This window comes from Pinus tabuliformis, chromosome X (genome assembly GCF_031772625.1).
Source record: "Pinus tabuliformis cultivar Carrire ecotype Pingquan chromosome X, CPIR1, whole genome shotgun sequence".
Taxonomy (NCBI): domain Eukaryota; kingdom Viridiplantae; phylum Streptophyta; class Pinopsida; order Pinales; family Pinaceae; genus Pinus; species Pinus tabuliformis.
In genome coordinates, this window is record NC_142308.1 from 1533847026 (window position 1) to 1533864534 (window position 17509).

General features: G+C 38.8%; 1 pseudogene; it reads right to left on the reverse strand.

Moving 5' to 3' along the window:
* Nucleotides 1–15843: 15843 nt before the first annotated feature.
* Nucleotides 15844–16884, reverse strand: LOC149145892 (polyadenylate-binding protein 8 pseudogene; annotated as a pseudogene).
* Between the last annotated feature and the right edge of the window lie 625 nt (nt 16885–17509).

Genomic DNA, 17509 nt, shown 5'->3' on the forward strand with positions numbered 1-17509 from the left:
CATTGTGAACTGGCCTAAACCCAAATCTGCTACAGAAGTTAAAAGCTTCCTAGGATCAACACAATATTGGAGAAAGTTTATTGCTAACTTTTCCTTGATTGCAGCTCCCTTACATGCTTTGAAAACATTGAACAAGGTGTTTTAGTGGGGAGGCAAACAGAAGAAAGCCTTCGACACTTTGAAAGAAAAAATTAGTACAGAACCAGTACTAGCATTGCCAGATCTGCAAATACCATTCGAGATTGAAAGAGATGTCAGTGACTATGCCATGGGAGAAATGTTGATGTAACATGGTAAACCCATATGTTATCATTCTGAGACATTTAATTCTACAGTAGTTAATTATTCCACATATGATAAATAATTGTATGCATTAGTACACAGTGTGAAAAAGTGGAAACATTACTTAATGGGAAAAGAAACAGCTATACACGCTGATCATCAGCCACTTCAGTATTTGCACTCACAAACTAAATTGCATCAATCAAGACAGTATAGGTGGATGGGTCTCCTACAACAGTTTCATCTAGTCATCAGATATAAGGCATACACAATAAATTTGCAAATATGTTGTCTAGACCAATCATAAATGCATCTACTATACTTAAGCATAATTTAGTATTGCATGAAAGCTACATTGAACAATATGCTCAAGATGTAGATTTTAAAGATGTATATGCAACTTTAAGTCATGGTAAACAAGTAGAAGAATTGGATTATCATGTTAACGACCAACTCTTGTATCATTTGTTAAAGTTATGCATTCCACAAACCGAAAGAGTTAACATAATCCGAGAAGCACATACTTCTCTAATATCAGGTCATTTTATTGTAAGCACAATTGCAAGGATTTTGTTATTAGCCAGGAATGCATGAGACAGTTTCTAGATATATTAAAGGGTGTACCATGTGTGCTAAAAGCAAGCCCAACAATAGAAAGCTAGGCTTGTACACTCCACTTCCAATTCCTTCTCGTCAATGGGAAAGTGTGTTGGCTTATAGGGGCCTGACCCAGGTTTAGAAGTGAGTTAGCCAAACAAATCTAGCACTATCAGCCCTTTCGGCAACTATCCACAGAGCGCGGACTGAAGTCCCACACTAGGTAGTTTGGGAGGGTGCTGGAACCAGGTTTCCGCAATTTAGCGATGTCTTGATGTGGTTTGGAGAGGTCTTGATCAAGTATTGCTTGCTTGCACTCCTCTGCACAGATGTCTGACCTTCGCATAGCCCTTGTACTGAGCGCGAAGAGGTGGTGTCTAGATCCCTTACTCGTAGTAGGTTATTATTATAGATCTAACTTAATTCTGTCATCTTTATTAATCATTCAATATTATAACAGATGATCGTAAACATAAACCTTAAACAAATATGCATAAAACCATAACAGAAGAACAAACACTCAGATCTACAAGCAGATGCACAATATTTCAGAAGCACTTATCTTTTATTAATCTTCTGTTCCAGTACAATCCAATTCCACCCTACGCACTCAGCTGTAGGGGTCCACGCACACAATTGCAGACTCTACCAGGCCTCTGCACACACAGCTGCAGAGCCTACTCTTACTACTACCAATCACGACGCGGACTTATAGACGGCGCGAATATCACCTTTAGAAACCCATACACTTAAGAACTAAACTAGTCAAAGACTGCCTCTGCTCTTAGAGCCTCGCTCTATTTATACATTCCCATGGTTCGCGGACCATGGGTAGGCCGACCCATTCTATATTAAATTACAATATTTTAGGTAGACAACCCTTTGACTTGACTCATTACAATTCACAGTCTGTGCACTTCGCGGAGCCTTTACAATATCAATACCCAAAATTGTGGGCTTTAAGCCCCAAAACCATTACGCGAGGGATCTGATGCCTAATAGGCCCCCAACACAATCATCGTGACTCATCCTGAGTCACTCGCTAGGTGCAATGATCTTCACTTAGAGTCCATCCAGCAACATCTGCACTTTGCTTACGTCCGCAGCTCATTCATCTATTGTTTGTTGTACCCGTTGTGTGCGTATCTCCGATGCTGCATCGGCTGATCTAAAATTTATCTAAGAAAAACAATTAAGGTATTACAGACTCATATGCATGGATGTTCCTATGTTATTTTGTGCAACGGATCCATAATATTGCGAAATACAGAGGCACTGAAGCAATTAGGGAAAACATAACAAGAAAACATATAAACACAAGAAGTTTAATAAGGAGTTCACCTAATACTCCTGGGCTATGTCTCCCAGTCTAGCCTTCAGTGGTTGCCTCTCTATTAGGTTTTCAAAGTAGAGTTTTTACAACAATGAGCTCAATTTGAGTATCACCAAGCAGACATAAATCAGCGAGACTGTACTTGGATCCCCCAAGTCTCTGGAGTACATAGACTTTAAAGCCAATCTGCTTTCCGACTATTCGTTTCCACTTCCCGACTCCCCAGTTTCCCTCCCTCTATCCATCTGAATCCCTATGTTCAGCATAATCATCAGAGTATAATGCCTCACAGGGAGGTGGCCACCTATTTTGTAACAAACTAAGAGTCAGTTCTCTTGGACGTCTTTGAAAGAGGACATCAGTAAATTCTAAGAAGTCACAATTTGCTTTAGAAGAGGACAAACTTCTAGGACACATTGTTTCTGCTGCAGGTGTCAAGATTGCCCCAGAGAGAGTGAAAGAAATACAAGCCTTGTCTATTCCAAGATCAGAAAAGGACATCCAATCCTTTTTGGGCAAAATAAATTTTGTAAGGATGTTTATTTCTAATTTTGCAGAATTTTGTAACACATATCACCTCTATGCTGAAGAAGGGATCAGAAGTCAAATGGACCAATGCAGCAAGAAAATCTCTTGAAGCCATCAAAGGAACTATTATGGAAGCTCCCACTTTGATCAGCCCAGACTATAGCAAGGAGTTCCATATCTTCCCCTTTGCTTCCCGTGACACACTTGCAGCAGTCTTATTGCAGAAAGGTGATGAGGATTCAAAGCATCCAATGGAATTTGCAATAAAACCTTAAGGGATGCTGAACTAAGGTTTGATATTATCGCAAAGTAAGCTTATTCTCTTATCAAATCTTTAAAAGATTTTTGAATCTACATTTTGCACTCCAAGGTAATTGCATATGTGCCCTCTTATTCAGTAAAGGATGTCCTAATGTAGCTAGATGTTGATGGAAGAAGGACTAAATGGATTTCAAAGCTCATTGAATTCAACATAGAATTGAAGCCCACCAAGATTGTCAAGGGCCAGGGCCTTGCTCAGCTGATGGCTGAAGAAAATTGCAAAATTCTTGACATAAACTACATGGGTACAAATTCAAAGGATGGATAGACAGAAGAAGCAATAGTAGGACAAGGACATGATCAGTTGTTGGCTGAAAATCTAGCTTCTTTTGAATGGTATTCTAAAATATCTCAAATTTTGCTGAAGCTAGAAGTCCCTCTAGGCCTTAGTTCAAGCCAAGCTAGGACTATTAAGCTCAAAGCAACCAAGTTTTGTATTCATGAAAACTTGCTTTATTGGAGGGATCCATCTCGAATCATTTTAAGATGTCTGGACAAAGAACAATCTGTGGAGGTCATGCATCAGTTTCATTCCAGCATCTGTCGAGGACATCACTATTGGAAAACCACAGCTCACAAGATCCTCAAAGCTGGGTATTATTGGCACACTCTATTTTCTGATGTATTTTCATTTGTAAGATCCTGTGACAAATGCCAAAGGGTTGAAGGCAAATAGTAGTTGAAGTCCTTACCCTTGAAGCCAATACATGCCAGTGGCCCTTTCCAGCATTGGGGCTTGGATTTCATAGGGAAAATTAATCCAGATTCTAGTGGCCAGCACAGATGGATCTTAGTAGCCACTGATTACTTCACTAAATAGATTGAGTCCATCCCTACTAAGAAAGATGATCACCATGTTTTCGTGAATTTCTTGACAGAAAACATTTTCACCAGGTTTGGCTATCCACACAAATTGGTTACAGACAATGCAGCAGCCTTCAGGGAAAAAGAGTTGGTGGAAATGTGTGACTCAATGGGCATTAAGCTAGTGCATTCCACCTCATATTACCCTCAAGGTAATGGTCTAGAAAAATCATCCAATAAGAGCCTGATAAGGATAATAAAAAAGCTGCTGGAAGACAACAAAAGGAACTGGGATTCCAAACTGAAGTTTGGATTGTGGGTTGACAGGGTGACCACCAAGAAATCCACAAGGAATTCTTTGTTCAGGCTGGTATACAACACTGAGGCTATATTCCCAATCCAGTTGAACCTCCCTGTGGCCAAGTTCTTGCAGGAAGGGCAGAATGAGGGAAATGACTTGGAAAGGAGGATTCGTGACTTGGCTGAAGTGCATTAAATCAGAGATCAATTGATTGAAAAGTCTGCAACACATGAATAGTGAATCAAGGAAGCCTTTGACAGAAAGGCAAAGTTGGAAAATTTTCAAATTGGAGACTTGGTTCTTAAATGGGATGCACTGAAGGAAAATAAAGGCAATCATGGGAAGTTCGATGCTCTGTGGACTGGACCTTTTGTCATTGCTCAGGTCCAGGGGATCAACACTTTCATGTTGCACAGTATGGAAGGAGAAACAATTTTTGATGGCCCAGTCAATGGGCAGTTTTTGAAGGTTTATGTTAATTAAGGCCTTTAGGCCTCAGCATTGTAAATATGTTCTTTTTACAAGTTTTATCATAGGCTTAATTAGACTCCATGCCTAATGGAACACTAGGAAATATTGTTGATCTCATTTTTGTATGAAAGGTAGTGGTCTACTATTCTTGAAACCTCACAGGGAGGCTTTCATCCCCAGAAGGAGCTAGTGTTAGCTCTACTATGCAGTGCTAAATTTCTAAGGTCAGAAAGAAGCATGGTCTGTTTGGTTGTGTCCAAAGGGGGCTCACATTGGTCACTTTTCCCTTCCTTCCTTCACCCTGCTCACCTCTAAACCTTTCTCATTCCCTAAATAAACCTTGTGAAATCTGACAAAGTCCTCTTTGGCCCCATCTCTAAGCGCAAAGTTAAACCAACCATAAAGCCTTACCCATACACCCTCACGCGCTCATAAATACCACATCGCTTTCCTGTAGTTGATCATTCCCTGACAATCTAACTGCCCACATAGCACCCGATAAAGGTGACCCGCTCGACCAATTTCCAACGTCACTTCTTCTCCGCCAGATTGGATTATCTTCGGATACATTGCACAGACAACTTGATCGAGTGATAGCGCGTGATGAGGGCGGTTTTTCTCTCTCATCCACTGCTACGTGTTGCAGATTGCGTGGAATCGCACAACCCCGAGCCATTACCACTTAGCCTCCAAAAGCGGTGCGATGAAAACAATTACCACCTGACCAAACCGTCATTGCCTGTTAAAACGCTCGTTCAACTCTATCGCCGGATGACCATCCGATCTGTCCACTGAAGATCCAACGACACTGACGCACCCCGTTCCCACCTCGATCTATAGCTTTCGTTGAACCATCTCTGCCATTCAGCTCCCTGATCCGACGGTCATCTTTCTCACTCACCCAAATTGTCCAGCTACCCATGCACTCTATGTCCCACGTCCATTCTATTGACCTAGGAAGGAGAAAACCTGCTATGCTTGACTGACAACAGTTAGATCCCCAATAACCATATTTAACTTAAATCATGGCCAAACGAGAAAATAACATAGCACGACTCTGTAACTGAATTTATCAGTCATGGACTCCACCTGTACGAGCACTGTAACTACCTAAAGGACAGCGCAACACCTGAATAGATCAAATTCACCTAGTGAACCAAACAACCTCGTCCAAAGACTCCATCAGGCAGTTAAATGCAATTGGTGGTCAATTATGACCCCTCCATACCTAAATGGCCAAGTGCCATTGTAATGAAAACTTATAAATATCCAAGAGCAAGATGTAATCAGGGTTGGAATTTGATGTAAGGTTCAATTTCTGGAGACTGTAGACATTTTTCGCTTGCAGTATCTCATCTTCATTTTCAGCAATACAAGCTTCTTTTGCTGTTAACTGCTCACTGTCCATTTTCCTCTGTTCTAAGCTTGTACCTGATGTGTTGTGTTCTTGATCTCTTAATGTTTAGCACTAGATAACTGTCATCTTATCTCCGTGTTGGAATACTGAATGCATCACTGAATAGGTTACTCAGGTTTCTTTCTATCTAATGTGGGAGAGATATCATCCTGTCTTTGCATTAATAGATTAGATTTGTAGGTTTCTGTACTAGTTGCAGCCAGCCATCACATGGTCTTGTGTATCTGCTGGTGTGGTTAGTATTCTCCATATTCACCTAAATATCTAAACTGTGAGCATTGGTGGTCTAAATCCTTTTAGTCTGAGGGTGTTCATGCATGTCTGGAGTGAAACATAGTAGAAGTGGTTATCTGGCTTGAACCGAACCATCATTCCTTCCATTAAACCTTGCAACAATAGTTGAATTTATATGTTACCAGGCATCTCCAAGCTACAACCTAGGAAAGTTTCTTGGAATCCTAACAGGATATATCTTCAATTCACCACCCCCTACAATATGTCCCAAATAATTCAAAGATGTTTTTCCAAATTCACATTTTGAGAGCTTAACATAAATATTTTCTCTTTTGAAAACATCTAGAGTCTGCTTTACATGCTTCAAATGCTCTTCCCATGTTTTACTAAATATAAGAATGTCATCTAAATATACAATGAAAAAATCATCAATAAAAGGTTCGAGTACATCATTCATTACTCTCATGAAAGTAGCAGGTGCATTAGTCAAGCCAAAAGGCATAACTAACCGCAAATACAATCCCTGCTTTGTTTTGAAAGCACTGTTCCATGCATCTTGCTCTGCAACTCTATCCTGATGATAGCCACTATGCAAGTCCAACATTGAAAAGTAAACAACTTCTTTCAACTGATCTAATAGATCATCTATGTGAGGAAGGGGATAACAATTTTTTTATTGTTATCTTATTCAGTGCTCGGTAATCAATGCACATTCTCCATGAGCCATCTTTCTTTCTCACCAAGACAATTGGAGACCCACATGGCGATGTGCTAGGTCTTATGAACCCTTTCTCGAGAAACTCTTGTACCTGCTTCTTGATTTCCGCATTCTCTAAAGCATACAACTTGTACATTTCGATGTTAGGCAATGGAGCATCCTGCTGAAAATTAATATCATGTACTATTTCCTTTTTGGGTGGCAGGCCTTTAGGTTCTTGAAATAGTATATCATATTCTGAAACAACTTTTTCTAAATCAGCTTGTTGTTTAGAATTACAACCCTCAAATACATTGGTTTTATCAAGTTTCTTTTCCTTCACAACCATCAGTAAAAATTGTTTGCATGAATTTACAATTTTTTTCATTTGCCCTGAGTTTATGAGAGTATAATTATTCTTGATTTTATGAGCTCTTACAATATATTCAATTCCATCCTTAACGAGTTGATACTTGTTTTCAGCGCTATAGAAAATAGCTTTTCTATCATACAAGTAAGGACTTCCTAAAACAATTCCACATATATCCAAGGGAACAATATCTAACTCAACCTCATCTACAAATGCTGACCCAAAAGAAAACCTAAGTTTGCATTGTCTAGTCACTTGTAGCTTTGCTTTATCACATAACCAACCTAATGGATATGGCTTCTTGTGAGGTGTGGTTAGTAATCCCAACTTCTTTACAATTGCTTCAGAAATTAAGTTTACTTGTGAGCCACTATCAAACAAAGTATCAATCTTTTGATGTTTGGAAATAACTCTAATATGAAAAAGCTCATGTATTTTCCTCTCATTTTCTTCATTATCAGTATATTGTGCAGAATTAATAGTAGATGCTTCATAATTTTTACCTTTTATACCTGTGGATGTGATCGTTGTTTCATCCCCTGAGTCTGACCCCAAATCTTTCTTAATCGCTGCAACAATCTTCTTCTTTTTGCCATTGTACTTCTTGGGCCTCATCTCCAGATGCAGAATCCAGCAGTGTTCATCATCATGCCCATCCTTCTTGCAGTGAGTGCATGAAGGCTTGGTCTTTTGTACAACATTTGTCTTCCTATCTTTCCATTTCTATTTTCTCTTTTCCTTATTCTTGCTTGCAGTGGGTTTCGATGATCCCCCAACTTCTGGGTTTACATTCTTGCCTCTAGCCTCTATATGGGTAGCTTGAATAGATACCTCGTCTATGCTAGTAGGATTAAACTTGAGAATAGTATGCTTTAAATAGCTGTATAGACCACCTATATACTTCAGCAGAGTTTCAGGTGAGTCTAAAGAAATTCCTAGAATCAAAGCTCTTTTTCTAAATTCTTGGGTGTAGCCTTGTACACTTTTCCCTTTTAATTGTCGAAGAGTTTGCCAACTCATCATGGATTGCTGCATATAAGCTAGTGGATAGAATTGTTTTTTAATTGTAGAAACAAATTCACTCCAGACAGAAAGAATTTTACCATTCTTCTTCATGTCAACTTGTGTCCTGCCTTCCCACCATACCAAGGCAGTGCCTCCAAGGCATATGCTGGCCAGCTAAATCTTAATTTTTTCTGAATCAATGCTCTGCACTCTGCAATACACATCAATCTATCTAATCCAATCATCTCGCTTCTCGGCATTCAACTCTGCATCATATATTGACAAATCAAATTTAACATCTAATTTAATCAAATGTGTTCTCTTTTTATTTTTAGGGCTATTAGGAGCTGTCGCAAGTTTTTGTTCTTTCCCTTTGCCTTTAGAATGGTCATGGAGGAGATATTCTTCTACTCCTTTATCTTGTTTGGAGTTTGATGAATCTTCATCTCTACCTTTCTTAAATTCTCTATACATTTCCTCTACGATGGCTCTCATGGTCATGAAACTATCCATGAACTAGGAGTCTCATTCCAAAGGACTTTATTCTGTCATTTTACTCTTAGGATAGACTCTTCCAATTTTTGGGTTAGCTTCAACCAATTATCCTTCTCCTAATTTGAGCTTTTTCCTAGTTAGCATTCAACAACAAAAATCCAACACAAGCTTGTCAAACCTTAGTAACCTAGAGCTCTGATACCACTTGATCTAAAATTGATCTAAGACAAACAATTAAGGTATTATAGACTCATGTGCATGGATGTGCCTATGTTATTTTGTGCAACGGATTGATAAGATTGTGAAATACACAGGCACTGAGGTAGTTAGGGAAAACATAATAAGCAAACATATCAACACAACAATTTTAATAAGGAGTTCACCCAATAATCCTGGGCTATGTCTCCCGGTCCAGCCTTCAGTGGTGGCCTCTCTATTATGTTTTCAAAGTAGAGTTCTTACAACAATGAGCTCAATTTGAGTCTCACTCAGTAGACATAAATCAGCAAGACTGTACTTGGATCCCCCAAGCCTCTGGAGTACACAGGCTCTCCTTACTAAAATTTGACCTCTATTGGTCACAGTAGTATGAGCCCAATCTAAGACTCATACATGATAGGCATATACAGAGGAGTTCACTTGAACCTATCAAGCCTTGTCTAGAGCACACAGACTCTTTGACTCTCAGACTCCTTGAACCTCGTTTCCGCTTCCTGGCCCTCCGGTTTCCCTGCCTTTGTCTGTCTGAATCCCTCTATTTAGTGTAATCATCATTGTATAACGCCTCACAGGGAGATGGCCACCTATTTTGTAACAAACTGAGTGTCAGTTCTCTTGGACGTCTTTGAAATGCCCATTTTTACCGTTAACTCCAAGAATGCCCACGAAACACGCTCTTCTGCCAACGCATCATCCACGTCGGACTTCAAATCTTATACAACTCTGCTTGTTTACCTCGTCGAATCTGGTCATCCATCGGATTACGTCTCCTCCATCGATCTGGAACCTCCAGATCCTACGATCATCGTCCATATCGGGCGGGTAAGTAACATGATGTTTATTCGTCTGATGTGAGCAGTTTTCTCTCTCTTTCGTCAGACGCGTGGCACCCATTGTGTGACATCGGGCGGGACTCGGTTGAAACCGCCTACCGCTCGAAGCCCTTCCGATATTCTGCCAGTTTTTGTGGGACCCCACCTCTCATAGAATCGGTGCGATATCTGTTACATTCTATAACTTTTCGGGTCTGAGCGCTTGGGGCTTTTCCTTCTTTGAGGGGTTTGCTCAGCCATATGTGATTAGCGACTTGTCACTAATCGCATATCAGCAACTGCCCCCGTTTCTTGAATTGACCTCTGGTTTTGCCAATTTGTGCCAGCATGTGTTACAATGGGCCAATGGTTTGCGTGCTTGACCGAAGGTCCTCGTTGCTTCGTGCTAATCACAAATTGCAACTATCATGAGGATATCTCTGATAGCTTTGATCCTTGTAAGGCTTTGAAACTTTGGCATGATTTTTAAAGAGTTCATGTAGGATCCAATTCGGATCATCGACGAGTGCAATTCCTTGCCTGAGTGGGTATATGCCCTACATGTGTGCCAACTTTCCCTCAATCTTGGTTGTGACCGTGAATGCTTCCTCGAGCCAAGGTTAGATGTGTTCTTTAAGCACTGCTTCTTTTTGATGCGCAATGTCCACCTGTGCCTTGAGAGCCTGGGCTTCCCTCATCTTGGCCAGTCGCTGAGTAAGGGCAACTGTCTGTGTGGTCCCCTAAACATTGTCATAGGCCTGCTGCAACTCCCGTGCTTCTGTCTCTAACCGCTGTAACATTGGGTCTTCCTATAGTGAAGTGAGCATGACAAGTAAATGATCTAACAAGCCGGTGCACTTCTATATGGGACACTCTATTGCTTCCAGTCCTAATTGAATGTCACGGTTCCACTGCTCTCTGACTTCCTGCAGGGTAGAGGGTTGCGCTTTCAGCCTCAGCTCCGTGATCTGTAGGTTGAGGTCCAGTTGGATCTTTGTTTCTTCCTCCTATGCCTGGCTGAATCCATTGGCCAGTTTGTGGATCCGGATACCCACTGGTAAGTCTGCTGTAATCTCTAGCTCGGGGATGTGGCGACATGATTCCTTAACGATTTTCTCCAAGTACTGAGCTTGTGCTACGGCTTCATTGCATTGGAGGCTCAGTTGTTCGATGTTGATTCGCTGTTCACTGAGCACCTAGGCTGCACATCCTTCCCTAGCGCAGAGCTCTGTGGTTGCTCCATCCTACCACTAGTATAATATTTCTCGCGGCATGCCAGCCAAGTTTAAACCAAGTCCCTTGAGCTAGCTTATCGTAGCTCTGTCCTTTGTATTCGCCGCTGTCAGTGCTCCTTCCAGCAGAGCAATGGTATTTTCCATTTTGGCTTGCAACAATTTCTCGGTTGCTGATGTACCCGTATCCCTCGATACCATTGATGGCTATGGGGCTAGCACCTGAAGTTCCTAGAGTTGCGCCCTGAGCTCCCCCAACACATTCTGCTACTCCATCATGGCCTCCTGGAGCGCCTCCCTGGTGACTTCGCAAACTGTGTCACCGATGTCATATAAGTCACCCTCAGTCAGTGTAATAGGCTCCCCCTCCAACTTGGAAGCCTTGGTCTTCTTCTGTGACCGTGTTCGTTTTGTTGCGCACGCTCATTTCAATTGTGTCGAGGTGGTGCTAGGTTCCGCGCCCTCCATTGTCACGTCTGTCCCTTGTTCAGTGGTTATTTCCGGGCATCTTTCTTCCTGTGTTTTAGTGGCCACTAATATTGCTTCCTTTGTTGCCTCTCGAGACGCCCGCACTTCCGCAGCGAGTTGTTCGTTCCATTTGTGTTGTGCTAGCCACTTGGCGGCAACCTTTTGTTTCTGAATCTCTGTTTCATCACGCACTACCACATCTGGTGCACACCATTCCGGGGGCCATGTATCGAGCACCACGAACACAATGTCATCTATGGAAATGAAGGGGAGTGTGGTCCACTTCTATTCTGGATCCTTTCGTGCCTTGATATACACATTATGCATATTTGCTTTAAAGTCTGCAAAGTTCTTTAGGTTGTCGTATACCGAGGTGGATAGGCATAGTTGTTTGTTGATCCACAGTCGTATGCTTGCCTCCATCAGTATCCAGAAGATCTTGGTTTCTCGGATTCTTGTAGCATCCTTCTTCACCCATAGAGACACGTATTTTGCTGCCTCTGGCCAATCCTGGTCAGGGAAGGAAACTGATTATCCTCAGGCAACTCACCTGTAACCAACAGGATGGATAAGAGCAACCACACATAGTGGATTCTTCTTCCTTTTCAGTCCCTGTAGTAGTCCCTACCTTACCTTTGCCTGTAAAACCTCTTCCTTTTCCTTTATGTTGTGTTTTCTATTCAACTTTTCCTCTATTTTCAAGGAAATGTGATAGGATTCATCAACAATATGGAAATAATGTGTACTCATTTAATGTTGAATCAAGTATTTCAATCCATTCACATACCTTGCAAATTTTTGGAATTCTAGTTCCTTTATACGAGATCAAAGTTATAGCTTGTAAAACTCCTCATTGTACTCCCGAAAGGAGGTCTCCTTTTGTCTTAGATTTTGGACTTGTCTATACAAATTTTGTTGGTAATCAATAGGAAAACAAATTATCCTTGATCTTCGTGACCATATTCTTCCAAGTCTTGATATTCCATACTTGATTATCTACTCCATATTTCTACAACATATCCCACCATAGTGCAACATGGCCTTTTAACTTTGTCATGGAAAATTTCACCCTATTTGGATCCTGGACATTTTCATACGCAAAGTGTCTTTTGAGTTCCCCAATCCAATCGATGAGCACATCAGCTCTCAAATTTCCATCATAACATGAAAATTAAACTCTTTCATTTCCTCTCTTTCTCATATCTAAAATCAACCTCATTGTTGGTTCTCTCTCCTCAACCTCCTTTTCTTCATCTATTTCTTATTCGATCTATGAATCTATTTTTGTGTCTCCATTTCTTCTATGCTGCAACTCTTTTATTATTTGTCTTAACTCTTCTAGCTATTTATTTCCTGCACCTCCTCATCTTGTTCCTCTTCTCCTCAGTCACATCTTTACAAGCCGTAAATGTCTCACCAACATCCATAGCCCTCAACCCAGATTTTGTGACCCAACTTTTACTTTGAGCACTCTTGCTGCGTTCCTGGTACCTTGCTGCACAAAGCAAATCCAAGGTGCAAATCTCAAAACAAATCCCGCACTAATACCACTTGATGCAACTTAGGTTGTGTAGATTTCACAACATCTATAGAATCTGGATTTTTGTTACAAAGCACACATCCTATGCCATTTGAATTTTCTTATTAAATTAATTAATTCAAGGACTAAATAAAAAAGCACAAAGAAGGAGTAATTCAATTATGCTCACGCAAACAAAAAAAAAAGATTAATAGTTTTATTTAACCAAAATGTGTTGTTACATAAAAGAATATAAATGTGAGAGTGGAGTCCTCTGAGTAGTTGAAATTCCCATGTTTTTACGTAGAAATTGCACACACAACAACCAAACACCCTCGCTAACTAGAGTACCAAGCCTTCAGTTAATATAGGTTAAAATTTAAACAATTTATAGAAGAAGTGTCTTCCTCCAAGTATGTTTTTCTCTTTTTATTAAATAAACATGTAACCACAATGAATGAAAAAAATATAAACATCAACCTGAATGATATTGTGATGTATGCATCCAATAACTCAATCTGGTATATTGATCTCCATGTTTCTTAAATAAACATGTAGCTACAAGGTGATGTGTAAGATGGGTTGGTTTTGGGGTTCCTTATTCCCCCATACATAACTGATTAGAGGGATTAGATCATTTTATTTTTTTATGTGCAAGGAAAAAGTCTAAATGTGTGTATTTATTAATTCAAAAATCATCTTTAAATGAATGGAGGTCTTCAAAATGCATTCTCGGTGTGTATGTGTGCGCATGTGTGTGAGAGAGAAACTATAGTAAAAATGATAGTATTTGGAATATGAGATGTTGAAAAAAAGGTATATATTGTTATTTTTTTGTAATTTTCATAAATATTTTAGTAATTAATACTTTTCCTTTTGTAATGATCAACTAAATAAGGAAATCACTAATATATAAAGATATTATATTTGAGATCTATTTTAGTATATAAATTAAAATATTAATCATGCATATTCATAAACATGCTATTTTATGACTTCATATTTAAATTTAATTTATAAACATATACGTGCTTAATACTTACAACAAAATCCTTTTCTATGTATATATATATATATATATATATATATATATATATATATAGCATTAAAATATTAGATTGTGTATGTAACTACATATATTACCATGATTTTAATCTATATATAGAGATGTGAAATTTATCTATAATATAAATAATATTATTAATAAACACAATAGATGCATTTTAAGTGTGCATCTACCAAGTACCTAGATCACATTATCACATTAATAGATACATGTTATTCATCAAATTATAAATATTTTATTGACCTAACTAACATCTACAAATATACAAGCATCCATAGAGATCATAATACTATGTGATATCATTGAATGTTCGTTTATAAGGTATGACTATGGAGCCAACTTCATAGAGGTACAAAGTGAAGTTTGATATAATGACATTTGAAGAGTTCAACAAATATTTAAAAAAGTAATTTATGATTAAAACTAGTTTGCAAAAAAATAAATGAAAACTTTATCAAGTATCAACAAATTTCCAGCATAATTACTTTTAAAATATTTTGGGTAATTCTGAGTAAAATGAACATGGAAACATAATCAAAAACTTTACATAACTTTCATAACTATAAAGTGTCAAGGTTATGTGAGTTAACTTACTATATGTTTATATTTTTTTTGGAATTGAATAGTGATGTATAATATAATCGAAATTGTATTAATGCCAAGGATAGAAAACTACATGTGGGCGTGCAAAGGGTCCAAAAGAGTGAATGATGATGGTTTAGCTATAAATTGGAATTCGTTAAGTAAAAGTAAAATCCAATGATATTAAAATATTGTTAGGAAAATTGTTTGATTCAATAATTTTATTATAGATTGTAACTTCTAGTGTGTAGTGAAAAAACCAAACAGAAATTATGTATGGAAATATCATATTTTAAATAAGGTATGAATTATCTTTTTCTACCATTCAAAATAACGGGTAGAAGAAAAATACAAGTGTAATCATAGTTTAAATAAGATATGAATTATCTTTTTCTACCATTCAAAATAACGGGTAGAAGAAAAATACAAGTGTAATTTCTTAACTGAAATTACAAAGCCATAGTCTCAATCATCATGAGCCACAAGACCATAAAAAAGTCAAAATGATGCGTGGAAAGTCACTAAAACTGAACACAAAAAACCACCCAAAAATTGCAAAAATTCCTAAAGCTTTTTTGAATTCATCTATTTTATCATGTAAATTTAGAAATAAACCAATTTAGCAAAGATCATTTAAATATAATCTAGGACCGAAAGCACCAGGCAACAACAATTGGTGCCATGCCAACTAGATTAGGTAGCTAGGAGAAATGTGAGTGCAACATTGCTCTTCTCTCCTGTTTTCGTTGAGCAGGAGAAACATAAAGAGGCATACGAAGGACACCTTTCTTATTCATTTCTGCCAAAGCTCGGGATGTTTCATCAGAATATGGGAATGGGACTTCTCTCATTACGTTGCATGAAGTGATTGTAGGGTAAAAGGAAAATGGGAATGAGATTTGCATGAAAATCCCTGGTTGCCTTGCATGAAGTGATTGTGGCATAAAAGGAAAAAGGTTCTCTCAATGTGTTATCATCAATGCTATCATGCAAATGTTTTAAATAAAGATTTGCAGATTTCTTGAGTACTTTTCCAAGGCATCATTTATTGCCATCAATTTAAACTCTGGCTGCATCATCTGCGTTTTCTTCAATTGCCCAATGGATTAAGCAATTGAGAGAAATAAGACTGTAGCTTTTCTCTTCTCTCCTCCTTTGGCTGAGCCAAAGAAACATAAAGAGGCTTGTCTATGACAACTTTCTTATTCATTTCTGCCAAAGCTCGAGATGCTTCATCACGGGATGAGAATGAGACAAATCCGAAACCTTTACTGTATCCATGAAAATCCCTCATTACCTTGCATGAAGTGATTGTGCCATAAATAGAAAACAGTTCTCTCAACTTGTTATCATCAATACTATCATCCAAATGTTTTAAATAAAGATTTGTTCCGGATTTCCCCCTTAATTCAGATTTTTTCAGTGCTTTTCCAATGTACAATTCCTTGCCATCAATTTTCTTGCCATTTAAACTCTCAACGCACTTTTCTGCATTGTGTGCATTGTCAAAATTGACAAATCCAAAACACTTTGACTTTCCAGCTTCATCCCTCATCACTGCTACACTGGTAATTGTTCCATACCTTCCAAAGTAATTCCTCATATCCTCATCATTCATGGAGTCTGGTAAATTATTAACAAACACATTTTTAAACTTGGCTTCTCCATTTGTTTGTTGTGAGTCTGAGTCTGAGTCTGACTCTGGGTTTTTCATGAATTTTGTTTGTTGTGGCTCTGGCTTCTTCTTTTTCATGAATTTTAATTCTTCTCGCTTTTCCTTTTTCATAAAAGGGCCAACATAAACAGGTCTGTCATTTATCAACGCACCATTCATACATTTTATTGCGTTTTGTGCTGCTTCGTCTTGCTCAAAATGCACAAATCCATAACCTTTGGATTGCCCTGATGCATCATCTATTGCGATCTTAGAAGAGAGAATGGGTCCGAACACACAGAATTTGTGATAGAGGGTTTTATTGTCTACTGCTTTGTGAAGATTCTTAATAAATATGTTTGCGGATCCACACTGGCGGATGCTGGGGTCACGCTGTGAGTACATTATTCGAATAGGCTTTCCATTAAGGGGTGTAAAATTCAAGCTACGTAAAGCCTCGCTGAATAGGTTACTCATGTTTCTTTCTATCTAATGCAAGAGAGCTGTCATCCTGTCTTTGCATTAATAGATTAGATTTGCAGGTTTCTGTACTAGTTGCAGCTGGCCATCACATGGTCTTGTGTGTCTACTGATGTGGTTAGTACTCTCCATATTCACCTAAATATCTAAACTGTGAGCATTGGTGGTCTAAAGCCTTGTAGTCTGAGGGTGTTCATGCATGTCTGGAGTGAAACAGAGTAGAAGTGGTTATCTGGCTTGAACCAAACCATCATTCCTTCCATTAAACCTTGCAACAATAGTTGAATTTATATGTTACCAGGCATCTCCGAGCTACAACCTAGGAGAGTTTCTTGGAATCCTAATATAATTGGCACCATTTTTGGGGAGAGGAGATTGATGCTCAGCTTCCCTGAGAGAATGACACAGATCCAGCTTTGATGATAGATAAAGTTTGGACACATTTTTGGTTGTAATCATCTATCTGGCAACTCTATTGGAGGATGAACCTCGTGGCAACTCCACATCACAGTTTTGGCTTAGTTTGTGAGCCATACTCGGAGAAATTCTCAGAAATCACCAGCTGACCCATAACCTGACCCTGAGAAGATTGTCAAGCAGAGAAAGACATCACAAAAGGGAG